A 12,934-nucleotide genomic window follows, 5' to 3' on the forward strand; every position below is an offset into this window, starting at 1 on the left:
TGGGTTCACCTGCAGAGTTGGCTTAGTGAGATTAGTCACATCTGACCAACAAATGAGGTTCTCTGGGGGTGACTTTTAGTCATAATCATAAGTAGGCTTAGCATCTCTTCAGAAATAAGTTTCATAAGGGTAAGCTCCAAGATCTAGGGCCTGGCCCATCAAATCAACAGTCCCCAGTGCTTGCAAGAATTTCAGGTTCTCCCCAGGTGGGGAAGTTTAATATTTCCACCTTTTCCCTCAGTCCCTCAAGGGGACTTTGCAGATAGTTTTAATCTTCTGCTGAAATTAGTCCGGGATGTATTGGGGCATCACACCAAACTGCACAAACCAACAGGGTATCACTTCTTATTCAAGCTCCCATATAATTAAGGTGTTTGAAAAAGCTGACCATACAAGTTAAATCAGATAGTGTGCTACCGAAAATATAAATTTTGCACCAAGTAAACCTCTTTTCCTTTGGTCTCACATTGAAGTTGAAGCTTTAAAATTTAATAAATATCATCCTTTACCCTTTAGTCTGATTTGCTTTAGTTCTACCCAGATCAGCTTCATTCCTATCTCTAATTGGAGCCTGATTACTTTTTCAGTGTTTTTGATGTTTGTTGTATGGTGTAGCACTGACTTTTGTAGCTACAGAGCTGTAGCTCTGAGTCTCAGTGTCAGTCAAATACCCAAAGTTTCAGGGAATGACCAGGTTATACACAAAGAGCTCAGCATCTCAGAATTTAGAAATAACCGTTACAGCTCCGGAGTAGATGTGACTGCTGTAAGATCGTTGGACTGCTCTTGCTCCAACTGCTCCTTTAGCTCCATTTCATCCTTTAGGTCTCGGATGAAAGGATACCTGCAGAGTAGTGTGAACCATATTTCTTTCTGGAGGAAGAGACAAAAGAGGAACAGTCTCTTTAGCTAAACTTTGGTCTACTTTCTGTTGCCTTCTGCTCAGTCCCAGGAACATTAGTTTTAATAATTTGTCAGGGAAAACCTGGAGGCAGAAAGTGGACATTCAGTGTAATTTCAAAGTACTTAGCTTCTGAGGGTGCAGTATGTGATATAGTTTCCTAAAGAGACTTGAAGGAGAGGGGTCATGTCATTTAATTCTTTGTTATTTATCATAGTAATGGATATTTGTGGTATGAATGTATTTCTAGGCAATTTCCATTAATACTATTACCTTTATAAGAAATACTTATTGATGGGTTGGTTTCTAAGTATTTCTATTGCATTAAAAGAAATTTGCTGGTAAGAAGCTATTTTTTTAATCTTTTTTTTTATTGTATACTATATATACAAAGCAAAGAAATAAAGCAATAGTTTTCAAACACTCTTCAACAAGTAGTTACAGAAAAGATCCCAGAGTTTGTCATGATGATAAGAGGTTTTGGTTTGCTAAAGCTAAATGCAGTATACCAGAAATAGGTTGGCTTTTACAATGGGGATTTGTTAGCTTATAAGTTTACACTTCTGAGGCTGTGAAAATGTCCAAATCAAGGCATCAACAGGTTGATACCATCCTCCTGAAGAAAGGCTGGTGGTGATCCAGGCTCCTTTGTCACATGGGAAGGCACATGGTAATGTCTCCTGGTCTCTCCCTTCTTTCCTAGGTTTCATTGCTTCCAGCTTCTGGTTTCAATGGTTTCCTTTCTGTTTCTGTGGTGGTTTCTCTATGTTTTCTGTGTGTCCTTCTCTTTCAGCTTCTCTGGATTTTTTTCCTTTTGTGTTTTTCCTGTGTCTTTTATCCTCTTATAAAGGATTTAGTAAGAGGACTAAGACTCACTCAGAATGAGGGGGATCACATCCCAACTTAAGATCCTACTTACACCCACAGGAATTGATTAAGAATATGGCCTTTTCTGGGGTACATACAAATTCAAATCATCACAGTAGCCTAGTTTCTACACTGGTCTGTTGTGATTCTGTAGTTTCTGACCATTTAACAATGCATGCATGATAAATTCATTCAGTCACTCATTCATTCAACACATTTATTGAGACCTGTACGTGTCATGTGATGTTGGAATCCCAAAGAAGAATTAGGATGTCCAATGTGAGAACCAATAAGAATGATAATCAGGCTTCACTAAAATGAGAAAATCTGAATATGTTCCCGAAGGGGAACATGCAGCTCTGGGGCAAAGTGAGTGGTGTGACCCAGGGCAGGAAGATAGGGAGATGATTTGTGTGTCAATTTGTGTGTTTGGAGAACTAACAATTGTTTGATGTGCCTGAAGTGTAAATTGTCTTTTTGGGGAGAAGAGAGGTGGCAAAGAATGGAGGGAAAGCGAGGTGGAGCCAGATGGTGAAAGAAGCCCTTGAATGCTGAGCTACTGTATTAGGATTTTCTCATGGACTTGATAGAGAATGTCGGTGGGAGTGACCTATACAAGCTTGAGTTTAGAGGCCTAATTCTGGACAATGGCTTGGATCAGTAGATATTATGTTGATTGAATTAATTACCTTGTTTAGTTTTCCAGGGGTGAATATATAAAATCCTTTGTTGCCACCTAAAATATAGCTGTTGGGGACCAGAGGCTAACCTAAGATGGCGATTAAGCCAACATGGCCACCCCGGCTGATGCAATAGCACCTACATATTACAACAAGGTTCTTCACGGAAATAGGTTCCTGCCAAGAGTCTGTTCTGCCCTTTTTAGCCCTGGCAACAAGTGCCACCAATCATCTAACTAACCCTTCCCGCTGGCGCGAACTCCCTCCTATCATAATGCTCCACAAACCCTACTTCCCTCCCCAAGTCAGTATATATACACCCGGCTTGCTTAATAAAATTTGCAGCTTGATCAGAATCCTGTCTTGCTGTCCTTCTTGCGTCTCTCTGTCCCATAGCCATTCTTCCCTCAGCAGGTGACGGACCCCGTTGACTGTCCTGCAGGTCAGGACAATTGCCGCCAGCGTGGGGCTTGACTGCTAGCTGAGAGATAGAAGCGTCGTGCACTGAAAAATGAGGAGGGCCCTCCCATAACCCCGGACTGCCACAGAAGTAACTCGCCTGTGAACGCAGCCCCGGCGACACTGCCTCGTGCCAACGGACGAAAAAAGAGAAGAGCGAAGGATCACTCAGTAAGTCACTTTCATTTTCATTTAATAAATTCACTATGGGACAGGAATCTAGTACACATGAGCTTTACGTGAGACAATTAAAAGAAACCCTCAAGATGTGAGGAGCGAGAGTTAAGAAAAAGGACCTTAGAAATTTCTTTCAGTTTGTCTATCAAACCTGCCCATGGTTCCCTGCTGACGGGACCATAGACCAAAAATGCTGGTCAAGAGTAGGAGATTGTTTAAAGGACTACTATAAAACTTTCAGATTGGAAAAGGTACCAGTTACAGCCTTCAATTATTGGAACTTAATCAATGAGGCCATAAAAACTTCCCCTTCAGACCCTGAAATACTAGATCTTTGTAGAGAGGGAGAAAATGCCTTAAAAAATGCACGTCCCCTCTCCAGACCCCACTCAGAATGTAATTCTGTCACTATAGATATACTAAATGACACTGACCTCCAAGAAGATAAAACTCCCTGTGCCGAAAAACCCCTCTCAGCTTTTAATGACCTCCCGGCCTTCCAACCCCCCCCCCATGTGCCATGTGCGCCACAACCTCCTCACCATTGCTATCCTATAATGCCCCGAGTTCCGCCCTTCCTGCCACAAAATACAGCCTTGGAGGAAGCGGCCACTATGCTCAGAAACAGTGCAAACGCCTTTAATGAACTCTTTGCCCAAGAACAGGCCAGAGCTAGCCAACAACAACTGCAAAATAATCACCTCCTTAACTCCCTGCAAACCGCCAGTCAGGCGCTCTCTTCTCTCTCTCTAATGACTAACCAAAATAAGCCCTCTAACCCCCGCTGTGCCCACTACACTTTTCCAGTCCTCCGTAGCCAGCAAAAGGCAAGGTCAGAAGCTTCCGAGCCTCAGTCTGAATAGGAAAGCAGTGAGGAGGAAGGGAGCGAGAAGGCTAATGATGAGGACGAAATAAAATCAGAATGTAGCCACGAGCGTAGCTGTGAGCGGGAGGAAACACCCCAAACCAATAGATTCAAAAGGATTAATCTAAAATATTTAAAAGAACTAAAGAAAGCCGTACATGATTATGGAGCAACTGCCCTTTTACTCTGGCTTTGCTAGACAATACTAGCGAAAAGGAGCTTACTCCAAATGATTGGTCACAGCTCGCCAGAGCCACCCTATCAGGTGGCAATTTCTTGTTATGGAAAGCGGACTATGAGGAACAGTGTAAAAAGTATGCTGAAAGCAACATCTTAAAAAACAGCACAAAATCTTGATCGTTAAAAAAGCTTCTAGGGTCAAGTCCTTATCATCTTAATTCTACCCAGGCACAATACCCCTGAGGACTTGGTCTCCAGGTGCAGTCCGCCGCCATTAAAGCATGGAGGCTACTCCCCCAAAAAGGGGCTCTCACGTCCTCTTTATCAAAAATAGTTCAGGGCCCCAACGAGCCATATACTGACTTCCTCAGTCGGCTACAGACCCCAGTGCATTCTTGGTGATCAGGAAAGCGAAAGCGATTTTATCAAGCATCTCGCTTATGAAAATGCTAACACCGCCTGTCAGGCGGCAATCTGCCCTTTTCATAATACTGACCTCTCCAATTATATTAAACTTTGTAATGGAATAAATCCTAATACTCAGGCAATATTAGCTGTCTTACAAAATCGCCCTCAAAACAACGGCCCCATCTGTTTTAATTGTAACAAATCGGGTCATTATTCAAAAAATTGCCCCCTACGCATTATTTTTGAATAATGGAATATGGAATAAAGCCTAAACTAATATAATAAGTGCTGAGGGTTTGTAAAAATAAAAATTATGGTTAAAATCAAGAAAGATTTAATGAGTCTAAAATGACAATGTTTTCTTGAACTTTTAGCCTGTTATAATGAAAAAATATAAAAAGATTCTAAATAATTAGTTAGAAAGCAAAGAGTCTGTGTTTTATCAAAATAACTTATGTCAACTTTTATCATGTTATTATCTATATAAAAAATACTGATTTTCTCCTGGGTATCATTATACTGGCAAAAAGTGCTTCTTTTCTTGCCCTAAATCAGGTGGCTTAATCTATTAATCTAAGTACTATTACTATAAATGAATCTATTACTGGCTAAATCATATTCAAATCATATAAATACCTATATTCCTTTAAGCCAAAATATCTTAAGGCTTTGTCCAAGCTTTATATAAACTACATATGTATAAGCTAAATTTATCCTAAAATAACCATGGCTTATATTGGAAGCAGATCAGATTTGAGGGTTGAATGCAAGGAAAAAATATACTTGTGGAGTCTTTTTTGTTCGCCTGATGTTGCCATTAACATGCAACTAATATTGCTATCACATGACCTTGGTAAAAAATAGTTAAAATGTACACTCTAGCTGGGAGGACTGGCTATCCCCCCAGAAAGAGGTGTACTTTAATAAAGATATCTAGGTCCAGGAAGCTCCTCTTGGTCCCTAGCCAGTTCCCAGAGGACCCAACTGGGCCCGGTCATGTAAGCAAACCGAAATTTGGCCACTATTATGAGAAAATACGATAAAAACTGCATGCAATAAATTTAAAATTAGCAAAAATGCACAACCAATTATAAAGAATCCACATTCCTGCATTCCTTTTAAATCAATCCAATGAATTCAATTTAAAAAATCTGATCATTTGCTATGGGTACATGTCGCTATTGGCACTCTGCATTCAGTTTTGCTACCTGCCACTTTAGGTATTCCTAATTATATATTACAAAACTTGTTTAATATTTTACAAGGAGATTCTGATTTATTAAGCAAAAGGCAGTTAACAGCTGCAGCTGAATGAGAGTTAAAATTAATTGAACAATGCATTCAAAAAGGACAGCTTGTTCAAATAGATCTAAAAAAGCCTGTTGATTTTAATATTTTCTTTACCTTGCAATCTCCCACAGGCCTATTTTAAATCTATTTGAACACAATTCGCCACAGTCCTCTGGAAAGATCCATTGGATAACACTTGGTGAGGACCAGATCCGGTCCTGATATGGGGCAGAGAATCAGTGTATATATATTCTAGGGAATTCGATTCAGACAAATGGTTACCAGCACGATTAACAAAACAAATAGACAATAACAATCTGTCCAGGGCAAAAAGGTTGCCCTGAGAAAAGGCATTTTTCTCTCTTTCTTTCTCCAGCACAGCTGAAGCTACTAATAAACCAGCAAGCCCTGCTATAACCTATTCAACGATGGCTAAGCTGACAGATGACTGAAGTCTAAAAATCCATCTCCTGGTGTTGCTGGTCTAGGCACTGGTATCGCCTCAATCACCCTCCAGCAACAGAGCCTCTCCCACCTAAGGGCTGCCATAGACGAGGACTTAACCCATATTAAAACTTCCATCACCCACCTTGAAAAGTCCCTTACATCCCTATCAAAAATAGTTCTCCAAAATAGAAGAGGGCTAGACCTGCTCTTCCTTAAGCAAGGAGGGCTTTGTGCATCATTAGGTGAGGAATGTTGCTTTTATGCTGATCATTCTGGCTTAATTAAAGATTCAATGACCAAACTTAGGGAAGAAATTGCAAACCGCAAATGTGAACGGGAAGCCCAAGGAGGTTCCTCCTGGGGACTCAACAGAATCCTCCCTTACCTCCGCCCTATATTAGGCCCCTTAATAACCCTACTCCTTATAATATCTATTGCACCTGCCATTATAAGGAAAATACTCCAACTTGTAAAGGATCAAGTTAATTCAGCCCTAGGGAGGCCCATTCAGGTGCATTACCAAAGGCTCCATCTTCAGGACCAGGGCGTGACCCTGGAAGGCCAAGAAAACATCTACCCTCTGTAAACCTCCCCCTCCTACGGGAGCAGCATATAACTCGAAAATATGCTTCTAGCTTATGCTATGATTGGTACCGCTGGGTGCAAGGCAAAGCACTGCAAAGGAGGGCCAGAACAATCAAAGGCCATTTTCGAGCTCCTTGAGAAGTATGCCTCATTTGCATAGGGATTTGCTCTGCAAAAATTCCCCTCCCCAGAAAAACAGAGCCACAAACAACTTGGGGAATGAGGCCTCTACTTCCCCCAGCAAAGGTTAATGCCAAAAGAATGCTCGATCAGCATCCTTCCTCCATCCTTTTGAAAAAAAAAGGGAGGAGATGTTGGGGACCAGAGGCTAACCTAAGATGGCAATTAAGCCAACATGGCCACCCCGGCTGATGCAATAGCACCTACATATTACAACAAGGTTCTTCATGGAAATAGGTTCCCGCCAAGAGTCTGTTCTGCCCTTTTTTCCCCTGGCAACAAGTGCCACCAATCATCTAACCAACCCTTCCCGCCGGCGCGAACTCCCTCCTATCATAATGCTCCACAAACCCTACTTCCCTCCCCAAGTCAGTATATATACACCCGGCTTGCTTAATAAAATTTTCAGCTTGATCAGAATCCTGTCTTGCTGTCCTTCTTGCGTCTCTCTGTCCCATAGCCATTCTTCCCTCAGCAGGTGGCTGACCCCGTTGACTGTCCTGCAGGTCAGGACATATAGCCACCTCTTTTTACAGGAAAGTAATAAAACAGCCAAAGCAATAAATCATGGAGATTAAGCCCTCTCTGTACAAACCAACCCACATCAACTGAAATCATTTATTCCCATCATATTATTTTTCTTCAGATCACTGAATTTTCTTCCATTTTAATATTCCACCATAGTTTTCAAGATCTGTGGCTTATTACATTGAATGATATGCTTGTCATGCAAATTTTAAACTTGTGAAGATTCAGGATTTATTTGTGCATGTGTGTGTATATGTGTGTGTATATGTGTGTGTGTGTGTGTGTATGTATTGTTCCTCAGGGCTTGTTTTTGGTACAGGAGAAATAAACTTAGAACTTAGCCACTTAGAGGTTTATGACATAATACAACCATCAAAAAAAAAAAAAAAAAAGCTGACACAGATAGGTTTTTGCAAAGGCCTTTTAAATCCTGACAATCACTCCTTGTGCTTCTCCATTCAGAACATTTGTGGACCAATTGGGGAGATTTGCATTAACCCTGCTAATAGTCAGAATGCACATTTATGGATCTAAATGAAAATAAAACTCTTCCATAAGAACCAGAAGTTGCACAGCTGTTATGTTAGTGGTATTTTATTGCTTGTCTGTATCACTGAGTCTAAGTAGAAGCAAGGGGAAACAAATTCTTTTAGTGCTTGGAAGCAATGCCATGCCAATCATTCTGTGAGACTAGAAAACATCAGGATTAATTTTGCTCTTTTATAAAAGGTCCCTTTCACCAAATGAATTTAAGTTGATTTTTGAAAAAACATTTTGTTTCTGTGAAACAGAATTTCCCAACTGAATGGCTGGAAAATATTCTACAAGTCATTCCCACAGCCAAGAATAATGAGATCGAAGAGAAATGCCTATTTCCTTTATAAATTCTCCAGGAACATTTCTGATTTGGAGAAATGCTAACTCAGTCTGCAAACAACTCATACCGATGTCAGGTTCATCTGATCATAAGTTTTTGATTTTTTATTTGCTTATCTTTCCAATAACTATATACTGTTTTCTGTTCTCATTGTTCTAGCCTGTTGTTTGGTTTTCGATGGTCCAGCTCACTTTTGGATCACCTTTCCACAGCTGATGAGGTAATGGCTGGAGGTTGGACCAGACCCCTTTCTTTAGGAAGAACAGCCGATGTGTTCTTCCCATTGGGAAAAGTCTCAGAGTCAGGGCTACTTCTCAGTATGTCTAACCAATGCTGAACCTCTCTGTGGGGCAGTCTAACCATGCCTAAGGCGACTGCAAACATGACAGAAAAAGTCCCTTTCTGCCACCCTGATGTAGGATTATGAGCTCCTCTGTGTTCTCTTAGGGGTAGATAGAGTTTCTCTAATCAGGGACAGTTTAAGGAGGAATTGTAGTCTCTGCAGACGGATTATATTTTATAATCAGAGACTGGTAGTAATTTAAAGGAGACCCTCAGGGTTGGAAAGGACTTCAAAGGTTACTTAATGTTGAATCCCCTCCACAACATCCAGTTCATACTTAAATTCATACTCCAGTTTCCTGCTTCCCAAGGCTGTCTGCTACTGCAATTCTTATAATACTTAGATTGCGATTGCTGTGATACTTAGATTGTAATTGTTATCATACTTATACATTTTGTCATTATTCCCATCTAAAGCTATTCTTTTAATTTCTTTTTCTTTTTCTTATATTTAGGTGTTTGATCTACTTTGAGTTAATTTTTGTATAGAATTTAAGATATGGGTCCTCTTTCATTCTTTTGGCTATTGATATCCAGTTCTTCCATGCCCATTTATTGAAAAGACTGTTTTGTTCCAGTTCAGGGGTTGGGGGGCCTTGTCAAAAATCAGATGACCATAAATTTGGTGGTCTATTTCTGCACCCTTGATTCTATTCCATTGGTCAATGCTTCTATCTTTGTACCACTACCATGCTGTTTTGACCACTGTGGCTTTATGATAGGTTTTAAAGTCAGGGAGTGTTAATCCTCCCACTTCGTTCTTTTTTAGGATGCTTTTAGCTGTTTGGGATCTCTTTCCCTTTCAGATGAATTTGGTAACTAGCTTTTCCAAGTCTTCAAAGTAGGTTATTGGAATTTTGATTGGTACTGTTGTTGAATTTGTAGATTAATTTGGGTAGAATTGACATCTTAACTATATTTAACCTTCCTATCATGAGCAGGGAATGTCTTTCCACCTATTTAGAGCTACTTTGATTTTTTTTTAGCAATGTTATGTAGTTTTCTGTATACAGTCCTTTATGTCCCTAGTTAAGTTCATTCCTAAGTATTTGATTCTTTTAATTGCTGCTTTGAATAGAATTATTTCCTTAACTGACTGCTCAGTTAGGTCATTGCTTGTGTATAGAGATGTTACTGATTTTTGCACATTAATTTTATATCCTGCCACCTTGATGAATTTGTTTATTAACTCAAGTAACTTTGCTGTAGATTTCTCAGGATCTTCCAAGTACAGTATCATGTCATCTTTAAATAATGAAAGTTTTACTTCTTCCTTTCCAATGTGGATGCCTTTTATTTCTTTGTCCTACCTGATTTCTCTAGCTAGAACTTCCAGCACAATGTTGAATAATAGTGGTAACAGAGGGCATCCTTGTCTTGTACCTGATCCTGGGGGAAAGCTTTTAGTCTCTCTCTATTGAGAACAGTGTTGGCTAATGGTTTTTCATACATTCCTTTTATCATATTGAGGTAGTTATCTTTGGTTCCTATCTTTTGAAGTGTTTTTATCAGAAAAGGATGTTGAATTTTGTTGAATGCTCTCTCAGCATCAATCGAGATGATCATGTGATTTTTTTCTCTTTCAATTTGTTAATGTGCTATATTACATTAATTGATCTTCTTATGTTGAACCATCCTTGCATTCTTGGTATAACCCCCGCTTGGTCATGGTGTATAATTCTTTCAATGTGTTGTTGGATTCAGTTTGCTAATATTTTATTAAGAATTGTTGCATCTATGTTCATTAGGGAGATTGGCCTGTAGTTTTCCTTTCTTATAGCATCTTTACCTGGTTTGGGTATTAAAAAGATACTAGCTTCATAAAATGAGTTAGGTAGAGTTCCTTTTACCTCAATTTTTTGGAAAAGTTTTGGCAGGATTGATGTCAGTTCTTTCTAGAATGTTTGATAAAATTCCCCATGTGAAACCATCTGGCCCTGGGCTTTTCTTTGTAGTAAGATTTTTGATGACTGATTGAATCTCTTTATTTGTGATTGGTTTGTTGAGATCTTCTATTTCTTCCTGAGTCAGTGTAGCTCGTGTGTTTCTTTCCAGGAATTTGTCCATTTCATCTAAGTTATCTAGTTTGTTGGTATATAGTTATTTATTATAGCCTCTTATAATTTCTTTTATTTATTCAGGGTCTGTGGTAACGCATCCCTTCTCATTTCCAATTTTGTTTATTTGTATCCTCTTTCTTTTTTTCTTTGTCCGTCTTGCTAGTGGCCCATCAATTTTATTGATTTTCTCAAAGAACCAACTTTTGGTTTTATTGATTCTTTTTCTTGCTCTTTTGTTTTCCTGTTCATTTAACTCTACTTTAATCTTTTTTATTTCTCTTCTCCTATTTGCTTTGGGGTTCGTTTGCTATTCTTTCTCAAGTTCTGCCAGGTGAGCAGTTAAGTTCTCAATTTTTATTCTTTCTTGTTTTTTAATATAGGCATAAAGGGCAATAAATGTCCCTCTCAGCGCACACTTTGCTGCATCCCATAAGTTCTTCATCTCCAGATAGCTACTGATTTCTCTAGCAATTTCTTCTTTAACCCACTGGTTAAGATTGTGTTATTTAATCTGCATATATTTGTGAATGTTCTTGTTCTTTGGTGGTTATTGAGATCCAGCTTCATTCTATTGTGATCAGAGAAAGTGCTTTGAATAATTTCAGTGTTTTTAAATTTATGAAGACCTGTTTTATGCCCCAGCATATGATCTATCCTGGAGAATGTTCCATGAGCACTAGAGAAGAATGTACATCCTTGTGTTTTGGGGTGTAATGACCCATATATGCTGTTAGATCTAATTCATTTATCAAATGGTTTAATTTCTCTGTTTCCTTGTTGATTTTCTGTCTGATTGTTCGATCTATAGAGAAGGGTGGTCTATTTCAGTCTCCTACTATTATTGTTGAAACATCTATTGCTCCCTTCAGTTTTGCCAATGCCTGTCTCATGTACTTGAGAGGAAACTTCCCAACCCTTATAAAGGATATAAATACACAAGTCAAGCACCACTTGACTACAAGAGCATGGAACAACTTGGCTGCAACCCAACCAGTTTGCCTGAAGTAGCAGGCAAGTCAGTCCCCAAAGGAAAAGCCAGCTCCATTTCCCTAAGAAAAGGGAAAGGAATTTTGATTAATATAAAGCACTGCTACTCAAAGTGTAATCTGAGGATGAGCATCAGCACCTGGAAACTTGTCAGAAATGCAAATTCCCAGGAGACCCTCAGACCCACTGAATCAGAATTAGCCTTGTTGGGAGCATATACATTTATGATTGTTCTATCTTCTTGGTGAATTACCCCTTTAATTAGTGCATAGTGTCTTTCTTTGTCTTTTATGATGTCTTTACATTTAAGGTCTATTTTGTCCAATATTAGCATAGCTACTTCTGCTTTCTTTTGGTTACAACTTGTGTGGAAAATCTTTTTCCATCCTCTCACTTTCAATCGATTTGTATCCTTGTCTCTAAGATGAGTTTCTTGTAAGCAGTATATAGCTGGATTATATTTCTTAATCCATTCTGCCAATCTGTATCTTTTAATTGGTAAATTTAGTCTAACATTCAAATTTATACTGAAAAGGTGTTTCTTGAATCCTCCATCTTATCTTTTTAATTTTGTCAAATCTATATATTCTTTTCCCTCTTTATCTTTTTTATTCTTTAAGTTTCCCTTACTGGTACTCTTCAATTCTGTGCCCTCCTTCAGAACTCCCTTATCCTGTCCTTTTTTTTTTTTTTTTACAACTGGCAGACTCCCTTTAGTATTTCTTGCAAGGCTGGTTTCTTGTTGACAAATTCTTTCAAAATTTGTTCATCTGTGAAAATTTTAATCTCTCCCTCAATTTTGATGGACGATTTGGCTGGATACAGAATCCTTAGCTGGAAGTCTTTCTCTTTTAGTATCTGAAATATATCATACCATTGCCTTCTTGCCTCCACAGTGCCAGTTGAGTAGTCTGAAGTCAGTCTTATGTGGTTTCCCTTGTATGTAGTACATTGTTTTTCTCTTGCTGCTTTCAGGATTTCCTGCTTCTCTTTAACTTTTGACAGACTGATTAGTATGTGTCTTAAGGAAGGCCTATTTGAATTCTGTTTGGAGTTCATTGAACTTCTTTGACTTGTGTATTTATATCCTTTATAAGGGTT

Source organism: Tamandua tetradactyla, chromosome 21 (assembly GCF_023851605.1).
Source record: "Tamandua tetradactyla isolate mTamTet1 chromosome 21, mTamTet1.pri, whole genome shotgun sequence".
Classification (NCBI taxonomy): Eukaryota; Metazoa; Chordata; class Mammalia; order Pilosa; family Myrmecophagidae; genus Tamandua; species Tamandua tetradactyla.